At 43.5% G+C, this 13,380-nt stretch overlaps 1 protein-coding gene across 2 annotated transcripts in view; it reads left to right on the top strand.

Annotated features, from left to right (window-relative positions):
- Positions 1-13,380, top strand: part of fgf14 (fibroblast growth factor 14) — a gene marked incomplete at its 5' end in the record, with an annotated part of 181,718 nt that overhangs the window by 97,608 nt on the left and 70,730 nt on the right. The window lies entirely within an intron of this gene.

The following is a 13,380-nucleotide window of genomic DNA, read 5'->3' as shown; positions in this document are numbered from 1 at the left end:
GCAAATTATGAATACATTTGCTTGTTTTTTATGCACATCAGAGTGTCTGATAATGGATACTCATAGATAGATCATCACCTCAGAGTCTTCTCACCCCCCCCATCACCCTCCCCTCCCATGCACTTCCATCCCTTATACACTCTCTCTCCTCCCTATATCTAGCTCAACCCTTCAAGGTCTCACAGATCATGTTAGATGAGATGTTCTTCCTGCATGAGGCTGTAAGTAAACTACAGTTTGGTGATGTTTGACTCATCATAGTGCCAGGTGTATGTATACAGTATGTGTGTGTGTCCCTACATAACTGTACTCCTATGTGTTCACTAGAGAGCAGGTCCATGACATGCAGTATGATATCGCCGCTGTCGGGTGGACCCCTTGTATGTCCAAAAATGTTCCTATTTATTAACATAAAACATCTATTAAAATTGTGAATATAGCGTGCTCAGAACGGCACCTTTGGTGAACTGACAAAAGGGCACTAATAGCACTTTTCAGGGGGGAAAGAAGCCAAAACTATTTGTTGTACGCACTGTGATGCTGACTGGTGTACTACAATTCGAATCAAAGGTGAAATTAAGCATATTTTAAAAGCACAGAACACAGCAGTGGGGGAACTTTCTGCCTATTTGGCATATTTGGTCTCGAGGGAGACTTCATTGAGCCAAAGGTATTTGTCTGCAGCATGTTTCATAGCCCCAAAAGCTTGTAGATCTGCTATTTTCACTGCTTTTGTGGGGCACTATGATGAAGCAGGTCTTAGGACATTAAATGTACTACAAAAAAAACATAAAACAAATTGAAATGTGGAGATACAAGGTGTCTGCCTGTCCGACAGGACATGACATACTATACCTGCATGCGTTCTCACCTTCATCCAGTCCCATTGATTTGTGCTCATTGATTTGTGCTCATCTGCAGGCATTGGTGGCAACATCGATTGATGCTATTCCACGGGTTCGTGTATTTTTTTTATTTGTATTATAATCCCCATAAATACATACATCGCCTCATAAAGAACTGTGTGTTTGAAAAATTAACAAATCATCCCGGCGGTTTCACACGTATGGATATGAAGAATCAACTGACTGCGAGAAAACGGTTGTATTTTTGCTAGAAACAGACTGTATCAAATATGAGTGACTGACTATCGTAAACGATACAGAGACACCTCCCTGACAATAACGCAGAGACAGTTTGTTTATTTTTGGACCGTAATTCTAAATTCTTATATGAGACGATTTTAAGATGACCCAACGTTATTCTCCATAGAGAAATTACTTCCGCAAACCAGGGGATGAGCGAGTGACATCAGGACTTCGACAATCGACACTATATGGTCCGCACACGCACACGCACACGCACACACACACACACACACACACACACACACACACACACACACACACACACACACACACACACACTTGTGCTACTTCCTAAGACTTCCTAAATGGACCAATCTAAACTTCCTTTATGAACTATAAGGGACTCAAAGTAGGCTGTCTGTAATCGAGCAGGGTTTAATATAGAAGGCCAGGTGATATAATTGAGCAGGGTTTAATATAGAAGGCCAGGGGATGTTCGAAAGCAAGGCCTGTAACGAGCCTGATTCTGTCTCTGTGATTTACACCACTGTATTATGTAGGTCTTCTAGAACCATTTAACATGAGGGCTCTCTATTGGAGACTGTATATATGATGAATTACCCAGCGTTTATGGCACAATACATATCAAAGTGTTGGCCGCACACACAGCAACCAATTGGTTTCCTCCCTCAACGTAATGAGAGAGAGAGAGAGAGGAATGACCTATATTGTTGAATTAAAGCGATCATAGCTGTTGATATTTGCAATGTGTGAGCCGATGTGTTGTTGACAGACATTAGAGACCACTAATTTCCCCAGGCAGCTTGACCCTAAGAGACCGTGTAACAACACATTACTGTGAAACATTATGCATTTAGAGAGAGAGAGAGAGAGAGAGAGAGAGAGAATGAGAGAGAACGGGAGAGAGAGAAATAGCAGGAAACCAGTAGATATTACAATCTGAATCAGGTCAGAGCATTCTAGAGCAGTCCTCTATACCTATACCGCCAGGCCGAACCGGTCTTCAGAACTAAATCCAGTCCAGCCCCAGTCCAAAGTCCATACCCAGATGTTCCCATGTGTGCGCCTCAAGCACACTCCTCATCCTGGGCCAGGGATGAGGTCATGAATATTCAGAATGTTCAGAACTATGCGGTGGTTTAAGATTGATAGGCGCTCTACCACCTGAAAACACGAGAATCTCTCTCTTTCTCTTTTACAATGGCCAGTCACATCCTTCACTGTGCTGTTAGACGCTCAAAGGAAAGCTGTGTACAGTACATGCATGGTCGATGATGTGAAACTAGAGTTGGCAGAGATGGAGATGTACAGTATTAGGCTTGGCATGATGACAGACAGAATGCCTGAGTGAGGTCAGAGAGAGGAGAATGGCAGAAGGAAGCCAATGTGTTGTGGAGTGTCATGTGTGCTGCGCTTGTGCAAATCTGATGCTGGGCATCTCCAGTGGTGTGTAAAGTGACATTTACTTAAGTACAGTAATTAAGTACAAGTATTTGTACTTTTCCTGAGTATTTCCAATTTCCAATACTTACTTCTACTCGCTATTTTCCAAAGATTTGTTTGTTTTACATTGTCGGCCTATTCATTTGAAAACTTGTGAAATGGGACATTCGGCATAATGAGCCTACTTTTGGTACACATTTTGATGCCAATATGTTTGTACGTTTAAGCCCAAACCACACCAAAGGGTCGGGTTGGGACAAAAGGTTTTTTAAGGTAGACCACACCAATGCAACGCATTGCAACTCAATGAGTTGCATTGCTGTGGTTTACCGTAAAAGGAACCCTGGCTAATGAGACAAATATGCCTTAAAATATTATACTTGCCCTCTAAAACTAAAATAAAAAAATAAAAACACCTTAAATATTTTATTTCTTTCATAAATAAAGAATCTTTCAGTCAATAGGGGCTGCTCCCGTCGCAAGTTGATGATGTGGGCAAGTATAATGTTTTAAGACATATTTGTCTCATTAGCCAGGGATCCTTTTAAAAACAGTTGTGTCCCAACCCGACCCTTTGGTGTGGTTTGGGCTTCAGTCTTTTACTCAAGTACATTTTTTAATTCCAGATTTCTACTTGTAACAGAGTATTTCTACATTGCAGTATTGATACCTTTAAGTAAACAATGTGAGTACTTTTTCCACCACTGGGCATCTCCTTGACCCAGTGGTTCTGGTTCTGGTTCAGTGGTCTGGCTTGGGTTGGCTGTGGAAACGCTTCCTCTTGTTCGTGACACCGATGCCAAAGGAGGACCCACCATGAATAAGCACAAAATGTAGCATTTGGAGAGCTTCTCCTCCTTGATACTAAAACCGTACAACGCATGCCAGATAAATATTATGTTCATGAGTTAGTACTTGTTCTCTAATTGGCACCGGACTTTTACTGTGACATTTGTAATTTGGTAGCTCTCCAGGCATTCAATAAATGTATCGTAATTGGCACTACATACTGTAATATTCAGCCACGCCTGTGTGTGGATTCTTGAAAAGCACAAAAACATCTGGCCCTCTGAAATGAGTGGTACTGTTGGGGTGTCCGACTAATGGTTGTCGGACTATTGGTTGTCGGACTATTGGTTGGCGGACTATTGGTTGGCGGACTATTGGTTGGCGGACTATTGTCTCATTAGCCAGGGATCCTTTTAACCCATTTTGGGCGGGAACCCCTTTTGGTGTTTCAAGCATTCTGTTATACTTTAGCTATTGAAAAATAGCAGATCTACAAGCTCATAGTGTGTTGTCGGATTATTGGAATAGAGGGACTGTTGGTTGTCTGACTATTGGCTGTTGGACTATTGGTTGTCTGACTATTGGCTGTTGGACTATTGGTTGTCGGACTATTGGTTGTAACTTGTCGGACTATTGGCTGTCGGACCATTGGTTGTCGGACTATTGGTTGTAACTTGTCGGACTATTGGCTGTCGGACTATTGGCTGTCGGACCATTGGTTGTCGGACTATTAAAAACTCAGCTTCCCATCATGCCCCTGTGCACAGTGTGAAGCTCAACAGCGCCACTTTGTCACCTGTTGGTACCCTAAACAAACAAACAGACATAGGGACACACATTGCTGTTCATTGGAGTGGCTGCACCAAAATCAAAAAGTTACTTTCCCTTGTTTTCATCTGGACAGTAGGTAAAGTCCAAATCAATTTTGTCATGCTGGACTGTGGACGCTGATAACACAGCAAACAGCAAGCCAGTGTTTTGCATTAGTTTATCACAAATAATTGAAACATAGTCCATGCAGATGTGAATGAAGTCTTCCCGGACTCGGTCAAGGTGTGTCTCAGTCAGACTCGGCCAACATGGAGGGAAATGTTCGCACTTCCACTGAATCCCTTTGCGTCGCTAAACGCTTTAACACGAGCGCAGATACTGTATTTAATCAGCTAATGCCATACCAGACTGAACTACCCTGATGAAGTCATGCTAACGGACATATTGACTGTCTGCCCGCCCTGCTGAACGGCTGAACTCAGCCACTTACTCACTAGGGTGTGGAGGATGGACCCAGGGGAAACGGGGCTCATGCTGCAGGAGTTTTACAGGGAAACTGAAACAGTAGCAGCTCCTAACATTTCTAGCGAGCACATACAGCAGTGTTGTTTTCGTCGACTAAAACTATGACAATGAAAAATGTTCGTTGACTACCTTTTTTCACTGAGGAAAACTAAATGGAAACTAAATAAAAACTATGACAAACTATGACTAAATATATTGGCAATTTTGTCAACAAATAAAAACTAGACTAAAATGTTAGGAAGGGACTAGTGGACAAGAGATCCAGTATAAGTCATTTTACACTTGGTTGCTTGCTGATAATAGCAGATCTACAAGCTCACAATGCGTAGCGCTGCGTCGCGTTGTGAGCTTGTAGATCGGCTATTTTCAGCAAGTGTAAAATCAGTCATTACAACGGCATCAAGGCCCGCCAAGATACATTTCAGTCGACTAAATCAACTGTACATTTAGTTGACTAAAATGTTATGATATTCAGTCAACTAAAACTAGACTAACACATTCCAGGTGACTAAAACAAAAAGAAAACTATTCAGGAGACTATGACTAAAACTAAAATAGAAATGTTCTGCCAAAAACAACACTGACATACAGCAGTAAACGGACCATCTGTTTTATTTACAGGAAAAAGTCATTCTGGTCAGAGAGATGTACTGTATGAGGTGTTGGTCAGGATGAGTGCATGTCATTCTGGTCAGAGAGATGTAAGAGGTGTTGGTCAGGATGAGTGCGTGGTCATTCTGGTCAGAGAGATGTAAGAGGTGTTGGTCAGGATGAGTGCATGGTCATTCTGGTCAGAGAGATGTAAGAGGTGTTGGTCAGGATGAGTGCATGTCATTCTGGTCAGAGAGATGTATGAGGTGTTGGTCAGGATGAGTGCGTGTCATTCTGGTCAGAGAGATGTAAGAGGTGTTGGTCAGGATGAGTGCATGGTCATTCTGGTCAGAGAGATGTAAGAGGTGTTGGTCAGGATGAGTGCATGTCATTCTGGTCAGAGAGATGTAAGAGGTGTTGGTCAGGATGAGTGCATGCGTGATTGTATAATCAGATTGTATAGCTGTGTTCATGTTGGCGTGTTACAGTATAGAGCGTTGCAGTCCCGCCCCCTTTCATGACGACGCCAGGCCCAGGAAATGATTCCCAATGCATTTTTCCCATAGCCATTTCAAAAAGTATTTATTTAAACACGGTTACGCCACGGACAAAACCAACTCGAGTCGTGACAACTCATGACAACAAACACAATATTTTGGACCAAACAAATAATTACAAAGAAGAAAAACAACAAAAAAGTGTTTTAATCTGCCGTTTTTTTCTAATTATTTGTTCGGCCCAAAAATTGTGTTTGTTGTCATGATTAGTCACGAGTTGGCTTTGTACAAGGCTTAAAAGAAAATGAACGGGGAATCATTTCCTGGGCCCTAGGGGGGCGGGACTGCGACGCTCTATATGAGTGAGAGAGATCGGTTGAGTGAGGGCTTGTATACTGTAGATGCTGAAGAGCATTTGTAAGGATTTGAATTTCCCTGGTCACTACTCACTATACCCTATAAATGCAATTTTGTGTGTGTGTGTGCGTGTGTGCGCGCACACGTGCGCATGTGCGTGTGCGTGCGACAGAGACTTTGCATGTCCACATACATGCATGGTTGTGGGAGGCGGCCAGTAGCTTTGCACACAAAGTGATTCAGCACTACACAGACAAGATTCATGTTTTATGAATATGGCCTCTCATAAATTACACGGCCTGGCTTTTCTGCAGCACAGCCTCCCTCTCTCTCTCTCGCTCTCTCTCTCTCTCCCTCTCTCTCTCTCTCTCACACACAATTTACATTCCCTGTCTTTCTCTCATGCACTCATTCTTCTCACACTTTTTCAAACTCTCCCCATGTCCTCTCTCTTACACTATTTTTTCATCCAGTCGCTAAATGTCGCAATAATTCATCATATCGTTATTTGTCAAGTTGTTTACTGTATGCCGTTACTGTGTATACAAATTAAGTCAGGGGCGTGTTTTGTTGTTTAACAAATGTTTAACAAATGTTTATTAGTCCTCTTTATTATCTAATATATAACTAATGAATATAGGCTACTGTTTGATTTAGACATCTGTGCTGAGCTGCAGAAATGACACTCTTTTTAGAAGGTTAATTCTTGTCACCATTGCATGCACCAAAATATCAAAATATAGTAGTGTACGGAATCTTTGTTTTGTTTTGTGTAGTTGAATATGGTCAATTTCTGTTGACAAGGTTTGCTGTGGGGAAAAAGCATGTTAGCAATAATAGTTCCAGGAAATGAGGTACCAGGAACATCTAAAAGTACAGGAAGTGAGGCGGTCGAGGAGTCCTTTTCAGGTATTAGTGTTTGGTAGTGGTTTGCAAGAGACTCTTTTAAGGCCAATACTAAACCACAGAGTGGGGAACTTTGAGATCTGAAGAAGAAAGGTTTGGTCAGGGAACATTTCTGAGGGCTTAGCTCTGAATCCATGCAGAGTTTTTGGACTAAGAGGAACCTGCTGTGGCCGCCTGACTTGAAGGTAGGGTGAGGTCCGTGAGGAATATACTTTTCCCCCCTTTTTTTTGCTGACTTTATGGGTTGAATTTCGGGAATAACTATAACTATACTCTTTGGAGACATTTAAAATGTATATTGCAGGACTTTAAAATCGGAGTTTGAACATTAACATTTGTATTTTGAAATGTATTGATTTTTCAATTGAATTATTATTTAGTTTGATGAAGTTTAAATCAGTTAAAAATACAGGACCTTTATTTATTTTAGTTCTTTAATATAACAATGTTATGGTTCTGATTGTTATACGCATAGCGTAAATCCTCATAAAATCCTCTGTGTGTACTTCATGAAACAAACGGCCCCCTACTGGTTCATTTGGTTCCATTGGACACACATGTGTTACATATACCAGTGGTTCCCAAACCTTTTCATGACAAGGACCCCCAAATTGACACTAATTGGCCCGCGGACCCCCATTTGAAAACATATGCCAGGGACCCATGCATAAGAGAAGATTATCAACCTGTTTAATGACATGCATTAGGACTATGGACCCCCATTTAATGGCTTTTCTATCTCTGGGACCCACAATTTATATTGTAAAATCAATGTTATTTTAACTCTGAGAGTGTACAAATGGAACCAAATGGACCGTTAGGGTCCCCAGACCCCACTTTGGGAACCACTGACATACTGTATACTGTAATAATAATGAATTGCATTTTTATAGCACTTTTCCAAGTGCTCAAAGTGCTTTACAATGGTTCATTCATTCATACATTGGGAGGTGAAGCGGCGAACAGTCGACGCCAGCGTCCTCACTTTCCACATTCACACACCAATGGTGGCGAGCTCACACCGACCAACTCATTGTGTACAGTGTACAGTACTGTACAGTGTACAGTACTGTACAGTGCTCGTAATGTTCTACTTCCTGGACCTTTCTTAGGGGAGCTTTGTTAGCGTTACTTAGCAACGGCGAGCTATCACTGCAGACAGAGCCTGTTGTATAGTTTTAGTTGGAATTTCATGTGTGTGTGTGTGTGTGTGTGTGTGTGTGTGTGTGTGTGTGTGTGTGTGTGTGTGTGTGTGTGTGTGTGTGTGTGTGTGTGTGTGTGTGTGTGTGTGTGTGTGTGTGTGTGTGTGTGTGTGTGTGTGTGTGTGTGTGTGTGTGTGTGTGTGTGTGTTGACAGTGATGGTTGCAATGTTTGTGTGCGATTTAGACATGTGGAGTAGGATTTGTGCGTGCGTGCGTGTTTGCATGCGTGTCTTTCAAAGATGATGACGAGAGAGAGAGGCAATGTCTATCTCTGTAATGAGAGGAAGGGAGAGAGGCAACTGTCTTGTATGTGTGGTGTCAGGTCAGGTGAAGGGGGAGGATAGCTTGACTTCACCTCGGGGGAGTGAAGCAGATTCAGCTTGGCTTTGCAGGAGGGAGGATATACACCATGCTGATTGTAGGCCAGCCTCCCTCCCCAGGGGGGGCAGTGTAGCATACAGCGGATGGAAAGGAAAGGAAAGGAAAGGAAAGGAAAGGAAAGGAAAGGAAAGGAAAGGAAAGGAAAGGAAAGGAAAGGAAAGGAAAGGAAAGGAAAGGAAAGGAAAGGAAAGGAAAGGAAAGGAAAGGAAACGAAAAGATGGTTGGCATTCTGCAACCAAACACTTTGATGAATATTTGATAAAAGTCAGGGCCTGTTTGCATGAAGCTAAGAATTGGCATACCAATGTAGACATGCCAAAGCACCAGCACTCTGGCAGTCTGCCGTCACCCAGGTGGATGTGTGCACGCGACGAGGTCCTACGGTCTCACACACACACACACACACACACACACACACACACACACACACACACACACACACACACACACACACACACACACACACACACACACACACACACACACACACACACACACAGGCCAGGGAGGAGTTTTGTACTGTTGCACCACTCAGTTCACACAGGTGTGATTTTCTTTCTCTAGCGGATTTGTCTGGTTTCCAGGCTAGCTAAATGCCTGAATTGTAAATTGTAAGATAAGATATATTATGGGCTCTATTTCTGTCCATGCTAAACCCCTTATCCCTGAACTTCTTTGCCTTTTTTTACTATTTTGAAAAAAATAATTTAATTGTTAAAATAGCAAATCTACAAGCTCACAACGTGTTGATGTAGATCGGCTAGTTGAACAATTCAAAAATGTTTTTCAAAATAGTAAAAAAAAAGGCAAAGAAGTTTAGGGATAAGGGGTTTAGCATGGACAAAAATAGAGCCCATATGTGTCAAGGGGCTTGGAGGGTGGTGGTGGGCTCCAGGCGATGAACTCCCACTCTCATGTTGTGCTAAAGGTGTAGAAATAGCCACCAGTATACGGTATAGGGCTGCGTGGGCAATAGTGCCAATACATTTCTTAATTGTATAAAAGAAGAATGTAAGTGAGCTGGTAAGTGGTTTAGAAGGCCACGGTGAAAGATTGCACACATACCAAAATCACAGGCAGTATTCACTACATTAATATTATATCAATATATTGCCCAGGCCTACATGGAATTTGTTCTCTTTATAGTTTCCCTCTGAGAGCTGAGCAGAAATGGCCGTGATATCAGCGTTCGGGTTGCCTCCGACAGTGACGACAGCAAGCTGTTATCCGGCAAGCAGACGTGTTTAAGCATGCTACTGTTGTAATTGTTCCTTGACGGACAGAAAGCAGCCTGTTTGTAGTTAGCCAGTGGAGGCTGACTGACGAGACTCTGAGCGCTCTATAAGACAGATGAGTTTAACCAATCTAATTCCAGCCTGTCGATAGCATGGGAGAGCATTTGCCTGAGCAGAAATTGACCAGGTGTCAGGAGGCTGATGGAGAGGGCACCCTGCCCTGTGTGCGTCCGTGTGCGTGCGTGCGTGCGTGCGTGCGTGCGTGTGTGCGTGCCTGCGTGCGTGCGTGCGTGCGTGCGTGCGTGCGTGCGTGCGTGCGTGCGTGAGTGCGTGCGTGCGTGCGCATATGGATTATGGATGTGCAAGGCTGTTCTGTTCGTGTTCCTATTCCAGTTTTTCGTTCAGTGAGTGTGCATTACCAACGTACCTGAGCGTCGTTGTGAGGTGGAAAGTGCCGCTTCCATCCAAGAAATCTGTACATTGCTATTTTTAGAGCTGTGTCATAAGGTCAGTTCCTGCAGGCTTATTGGTGGGGAAAGACACTGAGCGACACGCAGTCCAACAGTAAAACACACACTCGATCCTCCTGGAAACAGACGCCACAGTGTCACGGTCGATTACTACTTGCTTTACATCACCGCAAAGGATGTATAGCCCTTAATGGCTGTTTGTGATGGAAACCAATCTGTACCTGTGACTGGTTGTTCAGCAGAGAGTCGCCTGCGATACCTGATAGCCCGTGTTAATGTCATGCCTTTACGGGGGAGATATCCAATTCATCAGCTGTCACTGGCATCACTAGCTGCCCTGCTGCACCGCCATGTAAAACCTGGACTGATCATTTAACACGAGAGTTAAATGAACAGAGTGTACACATGCATCCAAATGGGCCCTTCATTCATTTGGTTACATGTGTAGTTGTGTTGTGCACTCTCTCAGAGTTACAAATGGCTAGATTAACACTGTACATTGCATAAATCAAACAAACAAAACAGTTTTGCAGACGTTAATGATGTTAAGCCATGAAAGGATTCATGTGAATATTCATGTCATTCCACTTACACTTCCACTTCCACTACAGTATACCCTATGATGGCCGGTTGCACAACTTTACATCCTGAGTTTACATTAAACTGTGTACAAATGAGCCCGTACAGGTGTATATGTATAACAAAACTTTAACACATTTGCCTCTAAAGTATAAAGCCCAGCTATGAAGGCACTGGGTTCTGGCATCTCGCACACACACACACACACACACACAGCAGCTAATTATAGTGCACTGTAATTACAAAGTGTCATTTCCCATTAGGCCTGAACGGCTGACACACAACTCTACTTGACACAGTGTGTGTCTTTTATTCCTCCCTTTGTCCTATACCCTCATTTTTATCTTTGAGAGTTGACGTGAAAAAAAGTACAAACGCTCCAAGATATTCATCCTTCCTTCTGTTCCCCCCCCCCTTCTGCCCCCCCCCCCCCCCCCCCCCCCCCCTCTCTTACTTAAAAAAAGAAAAAGCCAAACTCATGCATTATTATTCAATTACATTATCCCAATATGCATGGTTGTTAATTAGGCCCTCTGGGCGTAAATGGAAAGCTTTGATTCTGCTATTGTCCTGAGCTCATCTCTCTCCTCTGTACCTGATGTAACATTTAAGCTCCACCAGCGTTACTTCTTCCTCGCAGAGAGGAGCGACTACTTCCGTTTTACTCTAACCTGCTTGCACGTTCAGCTCAGCTGGCAGGTCTTCACTGTGACCTTTTGGTTTGACCTGTGCCATGGAGCCAGAGAGCAAAATCAGAGCGAATCCATAAGGGTGAGATCGTCTTGTGTCTGTGGGATCATTTTACCAGTGCTTGTTGTTTAAGAGACAAATGAATGGAAATGCGATTTCAAGGGGGAGTGGTTAACTCCGACGTCATTCGTCAGGAGTAGATAGAGTGGATCATATAATTCATACAATCATGTAGGGAGATCTAAAGGTCAGAGGTCCTTTGACAAATCACTGTGAGTTCTTGACAGTTTCCCATGACCCCCTACCTACCATTTTGCCGAATTTTGTGGAAAGCGACCGCACAGAATTGCCAAAACTGCAAAAAGTGTCGGAAGAAGAAAAAGAGAAAAAGAGAAGGTATAAAACAATAGGGGCCTTCGCACCTCGGGGCTTGGCCCTTTAAAAATATGTTTTCTTTTTCTGTTTGTGTGTGTTGCCTTTTGCCTATAATAACACCCCCAAAACATTGTCAATGAGTGACCGCAGTGTATCTCACCTTTTAACAAATATATATATATCATAAATAATACATACAGTATCATCTAAGGTCAGTTGTGCTCTCTCTCCATTTCAGCACCGTCAAAGACCTTGTTCAGGTTAACACCGTGCGTGCGTGCGTGCGTGCGTGCGTGCGTGCGTGCGTGCGTGCGTGCGTGCGTGCGTGCGTGCGCGTTTCTATGTGTGTGTGGGGTCATCAGACTGTGTGCAGTAAACCTACAGCAATGCACCACCACTGACTGCTATTGGAAACTGTGTGTCCTGAGGCTTTGATCCATACTGTGTACCATAGAGCCCTCTGTGTCTCTATTGCATAACTCACGGAAATGAGATGGCGCTCGTTTCTCCTGCCTCTCTCTCTCGCTCTCGGTCTGTGATTATCCCCATTTCTTTGTTCTCCCAATTGGTCTTTGTCTCCGTCTTTGTTTACTTCTTAACACACACACGCACGCACGCACACACACACACACACACACACGCGCGCGCACACACACACACACGCACACCAGCTATAGCTCATTTGTGGTCAGATGCTGCCGTCGCTAATAAAACGTGCTGGTCACAGAGGGACAGAGGGATCGATGGTTGTTTAACAGGCCACAGAAACCTGGGATCAGATCATGGCTTATCACTGCCGGCTGTTATCTAATATCACTTAGTGATATCTCGCAACTGCGAGAGCCCCGTCTTCCAGCTGGGTCACAACTTTTATGGGGGTTGATTGACTGCTTTGACCGAGGCGTTGACACCGTGATGGTTGCTGTCATTACAAACGCACATAGGTCCTCCACTCTGGCCTTTTGTTGCAGTATAGGTCAGTGGTTCCTACACTTTTTCGTGTCAACAAGGACCCCCAAATCAACATTTATTAGGCCACGGACCCCCACATTTGAAAATGTATGCCAGTGACCCCGATAAGGGAGGATTTTTACGGCTCTAGCAGTGATTCCGAAACATATTAATTTCATGGACCCCCTGCAGTTTCACACGCATTAGGCTACGGATCCCCGATTTGAATGGCATTTCTATCTCTGGTACCCCAATTTATATTGTAAAACCACTGTTAATTTAACTCTGAGAGTGTACAAATGGAACCAAATGGACCCATTTGTACACTCTCTGAGTTACAGACCCATAAGGGTCCATTTGGTTCCTAACTATCTCTAATTGAGCTAGGTACCCCCTGGAACTCCCTGCCTGAAGTACCCCTAGGGGTCCCCGGACCCCACTTTGGGAACCAGTAGTATAGGTTGTATTGAAATAGCCTGTTTTGGCCACTTGAGGGCATCTTTGTTGTC

Source organism: Electrona antarctica (assembly GCF_951216825.1).
Source record: "Electrona antarctica genome assembly, chromosome: 13".
In the NCBI taxonomy this organism is placed as follows: domain Eukaryota; kingdom Metazoa; phylum Chordata; class Actinopteri; order Myctophiformes; family Myctophidae; genus Electrona; species Electrona antarctica.
The sequence above is the reverse complement of the archived record's forward strand: the minus strand, read 5'-3'. Positions and strand labels throughout refer to the sequence as shown.